This window comes from Microtus oregoni, unplaced genomic scaffold, assembly GCF_018167655.1.
Source record: "Microtus oregoni isolate MIOR12 unplaced genomic scaffold, Mior012 000044F_ref0000062, whole genome shotgun sequence".
NCBI lineage: Eukaryota > Metazoa > Chordata > Mammalia > Rodentia > Cricetidae > Microtus > Microtus oregoni.
This window is the reverse complement of record NW_024543218.1, coordinates 2,177,212-2,194,728: the sequence shown is the minus strand read 5'-3', so window position 1 is coordinate 2,194,728 and position 17,517 is coordinate 2,177,212.

Below are 17,517 nucleotides of genomic sequence, written 5' to 3'. Positions count from 1 at the left end.
GCAGAGGCAGGCGGATCTCTGTGAGTTCGAGACCAGCCTGGTCTACAAGAGCTAGTTCTAGGACAGGCTCCAAAAACACAGAGACCACCACTGGCAGGAACCGATCATTGCAGGTAAAAAATTTTCTTTTATAAATAAAATGTCTGAACACATTACTGTTCAAGAATTTAATGATTTTTTTAATTGTACCATGTGGGAGATTTTACAAGAGGTGTCTATCACCCCACATATATGGATCCTTCTGGGATTCATAGTTTTCATTGGCACCAAATGGTTTGATAATAGAAATATGATAAAGTCTTTACGAGACGAATCCAGGATTCTTAAGGTAGAGATTGAACGCTTAAAAACAATTGAGAATGACAACAATCTTCTCAAGAATCAGTTTGAAGTTCTCCAGGCTGATAACAATCTTCTCAAGAATCAGTGTGAAGTTCTCCAGGCTGATAACAATCTTCTCAAGAATCAGGTTGAAGTTCTCCAGGCTGATAACAATCTTCTCGAGAATCAGGTTGAAGTTCTTCAGGCTGATGTTAAGGAGAAATTCATTACTATGGAAGAGGGAACAGCTGATCTGGACCATAAGATTCAGTACCTTTCTGTAGGAAATGAAACATTAACTGAGAGAATCAAAACTGCTGAATGTGACAATCGGATTTTGTCTAAAGCTTATGACAGATTGACGGAAAGATTGTTATTACAAGAAGGCACGGTTTATGTCATAAAAATTATGTCCAAAGATGAGATGTTATCTCTAACGGACAAACTTCATACTTTAGAATCCTCAATGAAGGCTTTGGAACATAATTCTGGACAGGAGATTCAGACATTGCAGAAGGCAATGGTGAATAGAATTGAAAAGATTGAGGAATTTCTAAATTCTGATGAGGAAGAGCAAAGGGTAGAAAGGCAAATTTTAACTACATCTGTGGGTAAGTCTCTCCGGGACAATTTCCACAAAGCTCTACCTACAGCTCTACCTGCCTTTCCAGTAATAACAACAGAGAAGGTGATTGGTTCCAAAAACCCTAGGGTCATCAAGGAGGATACATGGGAGCCTGTGCGTATGAATGATCTCAAGGAAATAAAACAGGCTGTCATGACTTTTGGGATGCAAGCCTCTTTTGTTAAAGAGATGCTAAGATCTTGGGCCACGACAAGCAGAGCAACCCCCTCAGACTGGCTCCAGCTGAGCTCTGCGGTACTCGAGAGTGGACCGCAATTGAAATGGAAATGCTTATTCAGGCAAGAGGCTAGACTCTTAGAACAACAGGAAAAAGTGAAGGGAATTGACATTTCCCTAGATCAAATTCTAGGTGAAGGGCTCTTTTCCGATCCTCAGGAACAAGCTAATTTGGATGAAATCACACTCTCCATGTGTACTACAGCAGCCTTAAGGGCTTGGGACAGGGTACAAGACCCAGGACAGAGAATGGAATCATTTGTCAGAGTTAAACAGGGTCAGAGAGAACCCTTTAGTGACTTTTTACAAAGATTAACTAAGGCTGTACAAATAGGAATATCTGACCCAGAAGCAAGACGTATAATGATTGAGTCTTTGGCTTATGAAAATGCAAATGTGGAATGCAAAAGGATTTTGGGTCCTTTAAAGCTCAGATCAGCGCCGTTGGAAGAATGGGTCTTGCATACACTCAATGTTGATACATTTGATTATGGCACTGAAGCATGGGTAGAAGAAGCAATTTCCAATGGTAAAAGGAGACACCAGAATACCAAATGTTTTAATTGTGGAAAAATGGGTCATATGAAAAAGAATTGTAGACAACGGATTTTCAGAAATAATAATAATAATAATAATAATAATAATAATAATGCATCTTTCAGAAATAATAATAATAATGCATCTTCTAGAAATAACAGAAATAGGAGGACTCAGCATTCAGGTTTATGTAGAAGATGTGGAAAGGGCAGACATTGGACGAATGAATGCAGGTCTACAAGAGATAAACAAGGCAACCTGATACAGCCGGGAAACGTGAGAGGGGGCGCCTCACAGGCCCCCATGGAAAACATGGTTCAGTCATATCCAGTTTCTGCAGAGAACGTGCCTCATCAGGACAATTAGGAAGCCCCATGCCTACTGTTACAAGCAATAATGATCAGAAAGATAAGTTACGTGTGTTTTGGCAAACTTCTATAAATGATCAAAGACCTAAACTGAGAGTGTGTGTAAATGGCATTTTTATTACTGGCCTGCTGGACACAGGTGCTGATGTAAGTATCATTACCCCAGAATCTTGGCCTCTTCAGAATGTAAATGTTCAGCTCCTGGGAATTGGAACCCTATCTCGAGTAAGGCAGAGCACGAGATGGGTTGAATGTATAGGGCCAGAGGGACAAATAGGAAAATTAAAGCCATATGTAGCCAATATCACAATGAATTTATGGGGTCGTGACCTATTACAACAATGGAATACTGAAATTAACATTCCTGCTAAATCTAGAGCCTATATTTCTGAGAATAATATTAAAAGATATTACAAACTGAGAAAACCGGCCATTTGGGCTGTGCAAGAACAAGCAATTGATGTCCCTTCAGAGATACCAACAGCCTTGCCTCTAAAATGGTTGACTGAGAAACCAATATGGACAAAGCAATGGCCTTTAGCTGAGGAAAAGTTACAGGCTTTAGAACAGCTGGTACAAGAACAATTAGATGCTGGACATATAGAAGAATCTACCAGCCATTGGAATTCTCCTGTATTTGTGGTTAAGAAAAAAATCAGGTAAATGGAGAATGGTGACAGATCTTAGGGCCATCAACAAGGTTATTCAACCTATGGGCCCTCTGCAATCTGGAATTCCTTTGCCCTCTTTATTACCAAAAGGATGGCCTCTCATAGTTATTGATTTAAAGGATTGTTTTTTCACTATACCTTTGCAAAGAGAAGATAGAGAAAAATTTGCCTTCACATTGCCTACTTATAACAATTCTCAACCTTCGAGGAGGTACCACTGGACCGTTCTCCCCCAGGGTACGTTAAATAGCCCCTCCCTGTGCCAATATTTTGTGAACCAACCATTGCAAATAATACGCAAGAAATTTCCCAAATCTATAGTATACCATTACATGGACGACATCTTGTTATCCGATTCAAACATGGATACCTTGAATAGACTGTTTGAAGAAATAAAGATACTTTTACCTAAATGGGGATTGCAATTAGCTCCTGAAAAGATTCAGAAGGGAGATTCTGTTAATTATTTAGGTTATAAAATAGGTTTGCAAAAATTAAGACACAAAAAGCACAAATTAGGAGAGATTGCCTACGGACTCTTAATGACTTTCAAAGGCTGTTAGGAGATATTTCCAGTCTACGACCAGCTATTGGAATAACACCTGATTTAATAATTCATTTGAACAAAACCTTGGATGGTGATAAAGATTTAAACAGTCCCAGAGAATTAACAGCTGAAGCAGAAAAGGAACTGACAATGATTGAGGAAAAATTACAACAGGCACATGTGGACAGGGTGAATCCAGAGCTCGATTGTATTCTTGTCATACTACCATCAAAAATTTCTCCTACAGGAATTTTAATGCAGAGAGATGATATTATTTTGGAATGGATCTTTTTACCACATAAACCAAGTAAGAAACTGAAAACTTATGTGGAAAAAGTCTCTGAGTTAATTATAAAAGGCAAGCTGAGACTTCGTCAACTAGCAGGCATAGACCCAGCAGAAATTATAGTGCCTTTCACTGCTGATGAACTAAAGAAATTATGGGAAGATAATGAACCATGGCAAAGAGCTTGTGCTAATTTTTTGGGAGACATTAATAACAACTATCCAAAAAGCAAGAGGCTTAACTTCATAAAGAGAACCTCTTGGATTCTTCCTCGAATCGTCCGTGATGCTCCAATAACTGGAGCCCGTACATTCTATACTGATGCCAATAAATCAGGGAAGGCAGGTTACAAATCAGAAGACTTGGATAAGGTGGAACAAAGTCCGTATAATTCTGTCCAGAAGGCGGAATTATATGCCATTCTTATGGTGCTAAGGGATTTTAAAGAACCTATTAATATAGTTACAGATTCACAATACGCAGAAAGAGTTATTTTACATATTGAAACTGCTGAATTTATACCTGATGATACTGAACTAACCTCATTGTTCCTCCAGGTTCAAGATTTGATCAGGAACAGGCTTTGCCCTATGTACATAACACACATCCGATCCCATACGGGTCTGCCAGGTCCTCTAGCACAAGGTAATGCAGAAATTGATCAATTATTGATTGGAAGTGTGCTACAAGCCTCTGAATTTCATAAAAAACATCATGTTAATAGCAAAGGTTTGAAGAAAGAGTTTTCAATTACATGGCAACAAGCTAAGGAGATTGTAAAGAAATGCCCTACTTGCTCTTTCTATAACCAAACGCCACTGCCTGCAGGGGCTAATCCAAAGGGCACCCAAAGGAATGAAATCTGGCAGATGGATGTGTTCCACTTTATGGAATTTGGTAAATTAAAATATGTACACCACACCATAGACACATATTCAGGTTTTCATTGGGCTACTGCCCTGAGCTCAGAAAAGGCTGATTCAGTAATCACACATTTATTGGAAGTTATGGCCATCATGGGTATACCTGCGCAAATAAAGACAGATAATGTTCCAGCATATGTATCTAAGAAAATGAAACGCTTTTTTGATTATTATAATATAAAACACATTACAGGTATACCAAATAATCCTACAGGTCAGGCAGTTATAGAAAGATCAAATCGTACTATAAAGGATATGCTGAAGAAACAGAAAGGGACTGAAAATACCCCCAGAAATAGATTACATAATGCTTTATTAACCTTGAATTTTCTTAACGCTAATGAGAAAGGAACGACAGCAGCAGAAAGACATTGGATAATGGAAAAGTCTGCTGAACTAAATCAACCAATTTATTTCAAAGATGTGCTGACCTCTCAGTGGAAGCCAGGAGATGTGCTACGTTGGGGAAGGGGTTTTGCTCTTGTTTCCACAGGAGAAGAAAAATTGTGGATACCATCAAAATTAATAAAGTTTCGATTTGAAGAGGAGAAACCACTTGGAAAGGAGAAATGATAACTCATCCACAACGATGATATTCATACAGGTGGTAAGAAAAACATATAGAATGGGGGCAGGGTTCTGTTCTTATCTCCACAGGAAAACACTCATCTTTGAGAAATTCAAGGGACCCTGGATGTTTGGATACTGACAGATGGAAAAATACCTGCCCAATAGGAAATATCAAGAAAACTGAATGGGTTGTGTAAGTAATATTAAACCATATTTCTAAATTTATAAAGCTGGTTTTGAAGTTGGACTCTGGCTCAGTCCCTCTCCAATTCCAAGCCTGTTAGTAAGAGAAAAACCCAGAGTTTCTGGAGTTTCTGTCTCATGTCAAGAGCCATGATATGGGACAGAAAGAAATATGAGTTTAGAAAACATCTTTGCTTTTCTTCATATCTATCATACTTTTCATTGAATATATCTATCATGTCTTTCATTGAATATATATATATATGTCTATATATGTCTATATGATTAATGTTTAAGTTTTTCATAATGAACAATGAGTTTTTCCTGAAGTGACATTTGAAGTTTCCAGGAAGAAGATGGGGCCCCATAACAACAACTCCACCTGGTTGATATGACGTCATGATACTGATAGCGCTACTACAAGACCTGCTTTGGGTACCAGCTGCACAAGACAGTTCCAACTTGGTTAGCTGAAATGGTGCACATCTTATACAACATTTTGGCCAGACCTGCACGAAAATACTCAGAGGCTATTTGCAATTTTAAAAGACATTATCTTGAAATTTAACCATCATTTTACTTTCACAGGATCCCCCAGAAAGAACATCGCCCCTATGACAGCTGGAAGTAATTCTAGAGAACGATGTCCCCTCTCCCAGTAAAGTTTGCCCTTGGGTTTAGGGACATCATTTAGGGGTTGATTATAATTAGTATATGATTGAGGGTTGGGGGAGGAATTTTACAAGCTCAGGGATCATTTTGAAAAAAAAAAGAGGGATGATGGTATAATAGACAAATATATTGGTATAGATTCTTGTATATTGATACAAAGTTAAATTATATTGACTATTGTACGCATGCATGTTTCTACCTCTGTTTAAAACATTTTTATGTATTGACATATATTGTATTGATATATATATATATATATATTGTATATATTTACCATATTGCAGTGTACATTTCTACCTCTGATTAAGATACTTATATAATATTTGTGTATTGATATATATTTACCTACTGCAATGTATATTTGTACATTGTTTATATTTGGAGGTCATTGTCCTCATTTGTTTCACAGTCGTTTATTGTCTTAGTCTTTAAGTTAGATAGATATTGAGAATTATATAGACTAATTGTCATCTAAGTTTGTCAGTTATAATTAGACTAATCAGGTTCTTTAGATATATAGAGATTATACTCAGTATAGATAGATAATCTTCAACCTCTTCAAAGAGCTGTAGAAAATGGCCTTTAATCTAACTCAGAGTTTCGTGATAGTGAGACACAATTGCTCCTGGCAACACCGCTCTATTCCCGAGAGAATGTTGAGCACCAAAAACACTCCATTTGGAGCCTTTCTATTTGGCAGAACTGGCCTTTGGGCAAAGAAATGCCCATACCTCAACCACTGACACAGATACAGAGCGTGCATCAATGGATAAAACAGGACTGTCATATCTTGCCAAGACAGGGTAAGATAGTTTTGAAAAGTTCCTTGCCTTTAATAATGGTATGTCAGTTATGTTAGGCCTTAGCCAAAATTGGTTGACTCAACGTTGCAAACGAGACTTTGGGTGATTGCCCAGGTAGTCAGTTGTCTCTGTCAATTGTTGCACATTTTGGATATATCTCGTTTGTTGAGTAGTGTTTATTCCCTTTTCAGATCTTTGACTGAGTTGAAGATTATATAATTGTAGTTACTCTTTACATTATTTGGACTTCTTGAGATAGAATGTTTAGCAAAGCTTTTGTTCTCAATATTGCTTGTTGTATTTATTATTTGTTGTTATTGTATGTAGTTGTATTTGGTTTAGTTCTGTCTTATTTAGACAAAAAGGGGAGATGTAGGGATAAGTCCCACCCCTTAAGGGGCGTGTTCGCCTCGGGCTAATGTCTGCCTATAAATTTGGAGAGCAAGCTCCGAGCTCTCGCTTCTGCTTTCCTGGTCTCCGCGGGAACCGTGGTTCTGTAAGTCTATTTCTACATTAAAGCTATATATATATTTTTACACTCTGTCTGCATTCGTTTACGCCGCTACAAATGTGACCTTTGTTTGGCAGCAGAATTTATAAGTTGTGATACCTCTACCTGTCTTCAAAGGACATCAAGTCTGTAATGAAAAATGCACACAAGGAAAACTGTATCTTGGAGGAGGAACAGGAAGTGCACTGAGAGACTGGAAGAGTTCCTCCTAAAATACATATTTTATTGATGAGAGTCTTTCCCTAGGGTGGAAGGTCATAGCTGCGAAGGCCTATACAATCTAATCTTTAATCTCTGCTCATCTAGTAGGGGAGCTGCTATTATCCCGAGGCCCAGCTGGGTGATTCTACAGGGCAACATTGGGAGGTAGATTTTTGAATTTTTCTTGATTTCTTCTCTTATGATGCTCTGGGCAAAAGTGAAGGAGACCATAAGTCATGCCATGAGAAGTGGTGGTACATTGCCTTCTGAATAGGATGAGCAGGTTTGCTGTGCTGTCAGATCTTCTGGGAGTTTGATGGACCATATGGTAGACTGTGCTTCTGTTCATTCATGTGTTGACCTAGGCCATGTACCCAGGACTCTAAACATTCTTGAGTGTTCATTTGGAAAATAATGTACAGAGACATTGAAGACTGCAGTATAGAATGGTATAGTGACAAAGAATACATTGTTATTTTCACCTAAAAGATCCAACTCTTAGTATGATTTAAATGAGAAGACAAACAGTGAAAATAATGCGTGTTCCAGGATTTAATAATGAATCTAAATATGACATGAGATTGTGTAGTATCATGGGAAATAAACTCTGATAGCAGTAGGTCAACTAAAATTAAGTAACAGCATGCTGCATTGTTATAGTTGATGTAAAATTACACATATTTAGTGTATGAATTCAGGTTCATTTGGACATAATACTCCCATGGGCCAGCACCATTACCATAGGGGACACAGTAAAGTGTCATGCCCAGACATTCTCTTTATATCCATGTGTTGATGTGTCTTCATTATATACAGAGTAGTACTCATAAAATGACATAAATTACTATAAATCCCAGCAATCTCCTCAGTATATTTTCCATATTAATGGAATTAGAATTTAGAAAAAAAAAGAATTTAGAAGTATTGGATTCTCATGCTTATGGCAGCTATATTCATGGTGTTCTAAATATAAAATCAACCTAAATGTTCACTTATGGAGAAAAAGTTTTGTGTCTCATGAGGCCAGTGTGCTAACAAATGAATGAGGATGATAACAATGGTCAAAAGCTCATGAACTCATAAAGGACTGTCACAGTCAGTACTGTGTCCATCATAAAAAAAATGTAATTACAGCTTAGGGTATGTCAACCCACCTATTTCTCTCATTTGTTTCTAATCACTATTGTGCTCTCATAAATCACGTGGAAGTGAGAGCTTCAGCAATAAAAAATGAGAATCTAACTAAGGTAGCAATGTAAAATGAAAGACAAAGAATGAATCTAGTTGAGGCAATCACTGGTAAATGGTTTTTCTAATGTTCATTTAGTTGGTATGTGGAGAGGAAAAATATCAAGCTTTTTAAAGCAAGGATTATTATGGAGATTAGATGCAAATGTGCTACTATGGCATAAAATGCAGAAAAATGCTTTATTTGGTTAGTGTGAGAACTTTTTCAATGAGTCATACTACACAAAAAGTAAAATTAAAGTGAAGAAATAGGTTGCCTTGTTTTGTATGAATTTAAATTATGACAATAAATTGTATTTTGACAAAAATGTGATAATCTTAGACAATTGAGTGTTTTCTTTTGTTGAAATAACCAACCTTAGAAAGTAACACTTTCATTTTTGCTTTGCATACTGCTTAAAGAATTAATATTTTAATATATCTCTTAATATATGATTAATACATAATTAGCATAGCAAAACATTATAACATTACTTATATTTTCATGTTATTAAATAATTACTCAAAAGGTATTTCTCCTTAAAGAGAAACAAGAGCATTCTTTTGGAATTAAATGAACACGGACCTCTGTAATATTCCACAGTTCAAACTAGTGGAAGAGAACACAAGAAAATGGCCTGGGTTTGTTTTCTGTATAATTTAACTTTTACATTGCTGAATTGTACAGAGATATAACATTCCCCATGTTTAATAAACAAACATGTTTCAGCTGATTGCATTTCCACCTGCATTTAAAACTTTTGCGGTACTCCACTTGAAGCTTTCTTATGCAGTCATTTCAGACTACCAGCTGACTTGCAAGCCTTTGCAAGTTCTTGCTGTCTTTCTTCAATCCCTTGTTTACCAGAGTGCTTCAAATTCCTTAATGTCTTTATAAGCAAAACTACATTTTATGTTACATTTTAGGATTAGTGAAATCATTTCTTTCATGTGCACACGTTCTTGGATATATGCACTTGTTCATTCATGTACCACAAAGGCTGTGGGTGGTTCTTGATTGGTCAGCAAGAACAACCACGTAGTTTTCATTTATTGTTGGCACCACCTAGTGGCCACAGTAAAACTAAAAATAAATAAATAAAATCACTTTTGTATGCTTACACATCATAAATTTCTCTTATGCCTACTTTTCTTTATAGACCACAATTAACCATCATGCATTTAACTAATTCATCATTTTGAACTTTCAATAAATTTGAAACAATTAAAAATGGGTAAAAGATATTCCACAGTATAAGTCAGTAATCATATTTGGCCCCATAACTTCATGGTAAATTTCTATAGGATATAGTACATGGTAACCAAGTATCAGTGTACTGACTAAGAAAGGACATTTCCGGGAAAAAGTAGGAGGTAATTCCCAGTAATGCTTCCCAGAAACTATTCAAGAGGCAGCCATGTTGAATAACAGACCACAGGTAGGCTGTAGCCACAAACAAATGCATGACCTTGACAACTGTGGGTGTCTGTCCTAGATAATCAAATCTAGGCTCCACACATTCTTTGATTTACAGAAATATAGGGAAAGCAGCCAGAAGGTGTCTGACCTGTGCTCTAGGGTCAGATAGAGAAAGAAGACACACAAACAGTAAACTTAGGATCTCTTAAGAGAGCGGCTTATTTGTTGCTAATGTTGAGTCATGAAGTCCTTGGTTGAAGGAGGCAAGCCTCTGGTCACTGCTAGAAAACATAGCCCACCAAAGAAAAGGCTCTCTTTATTTTATTATTGAAAAAAAAATTTCTGCCTCCTCCCAGCCTCCCATTTCCCTCCCCCTCTTCCCGCCCCTCTCCCCCTCCCCCCACTTTTCTTCTCCTCCCTCTCCAGTCCGAAGAGCAGTCATGGTTCCCTGCCCTGTGGAAAATCCAAGGTCCTCCCCCCCCTCCATCCAGGTCTAGGAAGGTGAACATCCAAACTGGTTAGGCTCCCACAAAGCCAGAACATGAAGTAGGAACAAAACCCCGTGCCATTGTCCTTAGCTTCTCATCAGACCTCATTGTCTGCCATGTTCAGAGAGTCCGGTTTTATCCCTTGCTTTTTCAGTCACAGACCAGCTGGCCTTGGTGAGCTCCCAATAGATCAGCCCCACTGTCTCAGTGGGTGGGTGTACCCCTCATGGTCCTGACTTCTTTGCTCATGTTCCTCCTCCTTCTGCTCCTCATTGGGACCTTGGGAGCTCAGTCCGGTGCTCCAGTGTGGGTCTCTGTCTCTATTTCCATCCATCGCCAGATGAAGGTTCTATGGTGATATGCAAGATATTCATCAGTATGGCTATAGGATCGGGTCATTTCAGGTTCCCTATCCTCAGCTGCCCAAGGGACTAACTGGGGACATCGCCCGGGGCACCTGGGAGCCACTCTAGGTTCAAGACTCTTGCCAACCCTAAGATGGCCCCCTTAACTAAGATATGTGCTTCCCTGCTCCCCTATCCAACCCTCCTATATCCCAATCATCCCGTTTCCCCAAGTTCCCCACATCCTCCCCTTCTCACTTTTCTCTCCCCCTCTCCCCTAGGTTCTCTTAAGAGAGCTGCTTGATTGATTTGTTGCTAATGTCATAAAGCCCTTGGTTGAAGGAGGCAAGCCTCTGGTCACTGCTAGAAAACATAGCCCGCCAAAGAAAAGGCATTACAAAGATGCTGCATTTGACTATGTTTTTGGGCGTTCAGAATTTTTTCCAAGTTATTTCAGATTTTATGTGGAAATCTGGCTACACATTGGAATGCCATTTGTGAACAGACATTTTTTCTTTAACTGTCAGCTCAAAATTACCACACAGAGGCTTTTAAGATTTTAAGAATTGAAAATGCTTACCCAAAAGGTCATAGTTATTACTAACCTGCTCTTACATTTTAGTTAACCCATATTCCCCATTTATTATCTTCCACTGGTAGAACATTTATCAGCATGGCACATTCATGTCTTCCTCCCTCTGCCTCATGCCCAGCTTCTGGCCAGTCAGTGTTTTATTCAACCAATTTGAGTGACAAATCTTTAGAGTATACAATAAAATTACTAGGAAATGGGATTTGGCTTACCAAATATTCAAAACCTGGCTACTCATGAAACTATGACTTCATTTTTATGTAAAACCTACCCAATAGCTGGGAATGTTTATATTACAAATATAAAATAGAATAAATAAACATTTGGAAAGCTACACAAGCAAAGTTAGTAATGATTTGTATGTATATGTATGTGCCAGTGTATATACTTTGTGTGTATATTTGTGCATGAGTGTGTATACATATTTGTGGAGATGTATGGATGTGTGCAATTGTGTATACATGTGTATGTGTGGAAGACAGAGGAGAAACTCTGGTGTTATTTCTCTGATTTTCCCAAACTTATTTGTTATTTTTTTTTTGAGATGGGGTCTGTGATTGCTTTATAACTTTCCAAGTAGACTAGGCTAGCTGCCAAACAAGCCCTAGATACCCATTATTCTCCATGTCACAGAACTGTGTCAAAAGTCCTTGTGGCCATACTTTTTTTCTCTTCAGCATGAATTCTGGGCCTCAAATTGAGTTCCCTAAGCTCACAAGACAAGCTCACCTGTCTTCTCAGCCCCACTCAATTCCAGGACTTTGTCCTCACTGTTTGGTTTTGGTTTAGTTTTTGATACAATTCCATGTAACCTAGAGTCTGGGTCCCCAAGTGCTGTGTAATAGGTGTATGTGAAGTCCAGAAGTTGATATGAAGGGGCTTCCTCAATCTGTCTCTTTCTCTATCTCCATCTCTCTTTCTCTGTCTCTCTCTTTATCTATATCCCATTTTGAGACAGGATCTAACAATGGAGTTCTCTGATTCTCCTACTCTAGCTAATCAACAAATCCCAGGGATCTTCTTTTCTACATCTTACCTTAGCTGGGATCACAGGCATAGCCATCCACAACTTGACATTTTATATGGGTACAGGGATACAAAATCAAACACCCAATTCTTACACACAGTTCTTTAACACCCAAAGCTCCATAGATATTTCCTAAAAAGCATGGTATAAAAACAATATGAACAGATGGTTAGATATTAGATAAACAGATTGATATATGAGAAGACAAACATTAAATACCTATCAATTATGAAGTCTAAATGTGGAGTTTAGGAGTGTATTGCTATTGTTGCGGTTTGAACATGAAATTTCCTCATAATTTAATGACTGGTTTTCCTAGATGGTGGCACCATTTGGGGATTGTGGGATCATTTTATTCTAGGTGGAGGAATAGCCACTGGACATGTGACTTGAAAGTTATATATTTTCCTTGTACTTTCAGTATTCCTTTTGTTTTCTGGTCTCCATGTCATAAAGAAATTCCTCAACAACCTGATCCAGGCACTGTGATTTTTGCCCAAGGGCACAGGACTAAGCAACTGTGAACAACTGAACCCAGAAGAAATCTACACCTCTACTGGGCCTTCCACAAGTCTAATTAACTGATTAGCACTTCAGTGACTGTAAAGCCATTTGAATGATATGGGATCAGAGCATAATTCTACTTTACAGTTGATTGTCTTTTACATTTGATTATTTGATTATGTTTAGCACCTTTAATAGCCATTTGTCTTTGTGATCTATTTTGTGTAGAGACACAAGATCCATGGGAACTCTTTTATAAAATTTTATAAAAGAACATTTAATTGTGAGTTGTTTACAGTTTCAGACGTTTAGTCTATTATTTTCATTGTGGGAAAAATGGAAGCATACAGTTAGTCAGGGTGCTACAGAAGAAGTTGAGATTTCTATGTCCAGCTCTGCAGCTATCAGGAAAATAGAGACCCTGGGCCTAGGTGGGGCTCTTAAAACTCAAAGCCAGCCACTAGTGACAAACTTCCTCTAACAAGGCCACACCCACTCTAACAACATCACACCTATTGCCTCCCATTCACTGCCAATCCTTGGTAGAACTAAGTATTCAAATATATAAACCAATTGAGAAATTCTTATTTAAACAAACCATGATATTGTTTACCCACCATTATGTCTTACTTAACATCCTTTAATTGTAAATAGAAATCTTTGGAATGTACTAGTTTACAAACCCTTATTTCTACCAATCCAATGGCCTAGAACAGAGGTCTCCAAAGTATTATCTAAGATACATGACTCATAGCCACAGTTTCACCAAAGTATTTTAAAAGTATCTTAATGTCCTTTATTCTGTTTCTAAAAAACTTCATAAAACTTACATTTTTGCAGAAGGGAAGGTGGTGAACCTGTACCTGGGAAACTGATCATATTTTTCTCTAGAATGAACCATCTCTTATCTTTTTCATGGTGGGGTTGTGTTTCTGCATTGACATGATCAATGACTGGCCCTAATGAACCACTGGTCACTTTCTGTCCTTGAGTTGTTCTCATGGATATCTTAGTCACAGGCACTGTAAATGAACCAACACAGCTATTTATTTTAGATTTATCTTAAGGTTTAATTTTATATTTGAAAAGATTCATGCATACACAAAAAAGAAAGAAATGAAAGAATGAAAAAGAAAGAAAGCAAAGGGAAAACTAGAAGAAATGTATATAATTGCTGAAAAGTGGATAGGCAAGGAAAAACTTCTTATATTCTCCAATATTGCACTACATGATCATTAAGGAGACAGCTTGATTCAGTTGAGATCCTTTAAGTACTGTGTGCCCTCTTTACTCCAAAGTTTAGTAATCAAAGTTAATACACTTAGCAAGCAAAATATAAATTCAACATTGAAGTTATTCATATTTCTTCTCTCTGAATATCTGTTATGGCTGCCAAATTGCTTGAAATGTGAGTCTGATCTCACTTCTACCCATGCCAGTTTGTTTTCTATTATTGTGATACAGCCACAATGTTTGGAGCAGCTTGAGTAGGAAAGGCCTTATTTGACTTCAATTTCCCTATCACAGTCCATCCTTGAGGAAATCCCAGCAAAAACTAAGGTATAGAAATGTTGCTTAGTGCCTTGCTCTGCTGTCTTGCTTAGCCTGCTCGACAGTGTCATAACTCACAGTGGTCTGTGTGCTCCCACTTATATCACTAATCATAAGATGTCCCTTATAAGTGAGATCTACTGGAGACTTTTTTTTGTTGAAATTCTTTATTTCCAGATGTCAGTAAATTATATCACAGAGGTGAAAAAGTAAATGGCACATTATTGGGCAGAAGCACACTTCATTCCTACTGCTCCAAACTGTCTTATGTCTTGGAGAAATGAAAGATCAATCTAACATTCACTGATGTCAGCTTAAAATCCTAGACCAAGCCAAAGTGGAGAAGAGAACACCAGATGATTTGTGCTGCTGTGAATCACAGTGACTGCCTAGCTGAGGATATGGTTTGATTTCTTTAGATCAGAAATATTCACTTTGTTGGACAACACTTTGAAATATCAGTACATTTGAACTTGTTAGTATGATAGAGCACACACTGAGTGTTCAAGAATCACATATAGCTGAGTATCCTACAAAGTTATGTCTGTCCCAAAGAAGGTAGACTGGTCTTCTCCAAAGTATCACAGGTGCAGCTGCAGAGAAACTAGAAGGTTCAGAAAAGCCAATACACATCTGCCTCCTACTTAAGGACTCTGAATCCTATTCTACATTCTATACTGAGCAACATGTTTTTGTTTATTTATGATAAGATCAGGATATTCCCTGGAATTTAGTCACATTCGCCACCCAATTGGTATGAGAAACTCTGATGGCAGTCAGGTGAAAGTTTGCTTCTTAACAAGACATTTGTAAGATTATCATAAACACAAAAAGCAATGTTCAATTATCACAGTCTACTGACCTTGGAAGTTGTCCCTGGAACTCAGCCTGATTTTCCATAGCAGCATAACTGTTCCAGGGTGAGAACCCAATGAAAATGACTAAGAATGCTCTGGGTTTGAGACTGTGCGAGCTGAGAAGTATGAGCAGATGAACCTTAAAACTTTGATTTATGTATTTGGAGTTCCCCAAGCTCACCAGACTATAAGAAGATTTGGCTAAAGCACTGGTAAGGGTGTGAGCACTGAGAGGTGCAGGATGGGTCAGAGACTACAGAAGGAACCCGAGTCTCTTCCATAACACATAGAGGTGCAGGATGGGTCAGAGACTACAGAAAAAACCCGAGTCTCTTCCATAACACATAGAGGTGCAGGATGGGTCAGAGACTACAGAAGGAACCCGAGTCTCTTCCATAACACATAGAGGTGGATCTAGGAACTCAAGTCATGTTGATGTCAGGATATAGAGTTGGAGCTGAGGTGATCTAAAATCTAGAGATAGGGAATTCCTGAGGTATTTTTAATTTCTTGTTATGTAAAAGCAAGGCAGTGCTAAAAAAAAACCCACCTCTGTTCCTGGCCTAACCTGCCTTGCCCTGTTCTACAATAGCAAGGAAGAAGAAAGGAGCAGAAACAAACAATATAACACAGAAAAATAATAAAGAAATCAATAAGACCATAATATTATTCTTTTGAAAACCATGATCAGATTGTAAATCTTTAGAAGAAAAATACTTATGTTCTTAAAATCAGAAAATAAATGGAAGACACCATTCCCAATGTTGCAGAATAAGGATCATAGAGTAATATCTGTAACATCTTGTAGAAGATGAAAATGTACAATGTTCAACAGTGTATTTGAGACTAATGGATACCATAAAGTCAAACATGTCAGGCATGAAGAGACAAAATTCACATGAGTTCACTTGTACTTAACAGTTCCCTTAGTAGTTGGGGACATAATTATGGGAAAGGTCGTCAGGAAGACAGATAGAAAAAAAAAACATACTGAACCTCATAGAATACAAAGTAGGAAGTACATTTGAATGCTTTGCACAAGAGACCACTTCCTAAATATAAGCCCAGTAGGACAGACACTGAGAGAAACAATTAATAAATGGACCTCATGAAACTGAGAAGCTTCTTTAAAGCAAAGAGCACATCATCAAGAGAAAATGGCAGCCTATAGAATTGGTAAAGATCTTCACCAACTGCACATTGGACGGAGGATTGATCTCCAAAACTTAAAAACAACTCAAGAAATTGGTCATCAAAAATTCCAGTAACAACTGGAGTACAGACCTAAAGAGGGAACTCTCAACAAATGTATCTAAAATGACTAAGCGACACTTAGGGAAATGCCCAACATCTTTAGTCATTAGAGAAATGCAAATCAAAACAATTCTGAGATTCCATCTTACATCTTTAAGTATAGCCAATATCAAAACACTGATGATAATTTAAGCTGGAGAGGTTATGGGATAAAGGGAATACTCCTCTATTTCTGATAGGAGTGGAAACTGGTACTGTGGCTTTGTATATCAATATGGGGATTTCTCAGAAAATTAGGCAGCAAACTGGGAGGTGGTGGTGCATGTATTTAATCCTAGCACCTTTTAGGCAAAGACAGGTGGATCACTGTAATTTTGAAACCAGCTTGCTATACAAGAGATAGTTTCAGGAAAGGCTCCAAAGCTACGAGAACCTCTGCCTTGAAAAATCAAAAAAGATAAAAAAAGAAAAGGAAAAGAAAAAAATATGAAGAAACAACCTGGAAATAACACTTTTTTTTATATATACCCAAAGGATGCTCGATCTTACCACAAGGGCAAGTGCTCATCTGTATCTACAGCAGCATTATTTGTCATAGTCAGAACCTGGAAACATCCCCTCAACTGAAGAATGGATAGAGAAATTGTTGTACATTTATACAATGGAGTAGTACACAGTGGAAAAAAATAATGACCTCTTGAAATTTCCATCAAATGGCAGGATCTATAAAATATTTTATAAAATAAATTAACAGACCAAGAAAAACAAATAATGTACTTACTCCTAAATGACTTTTAG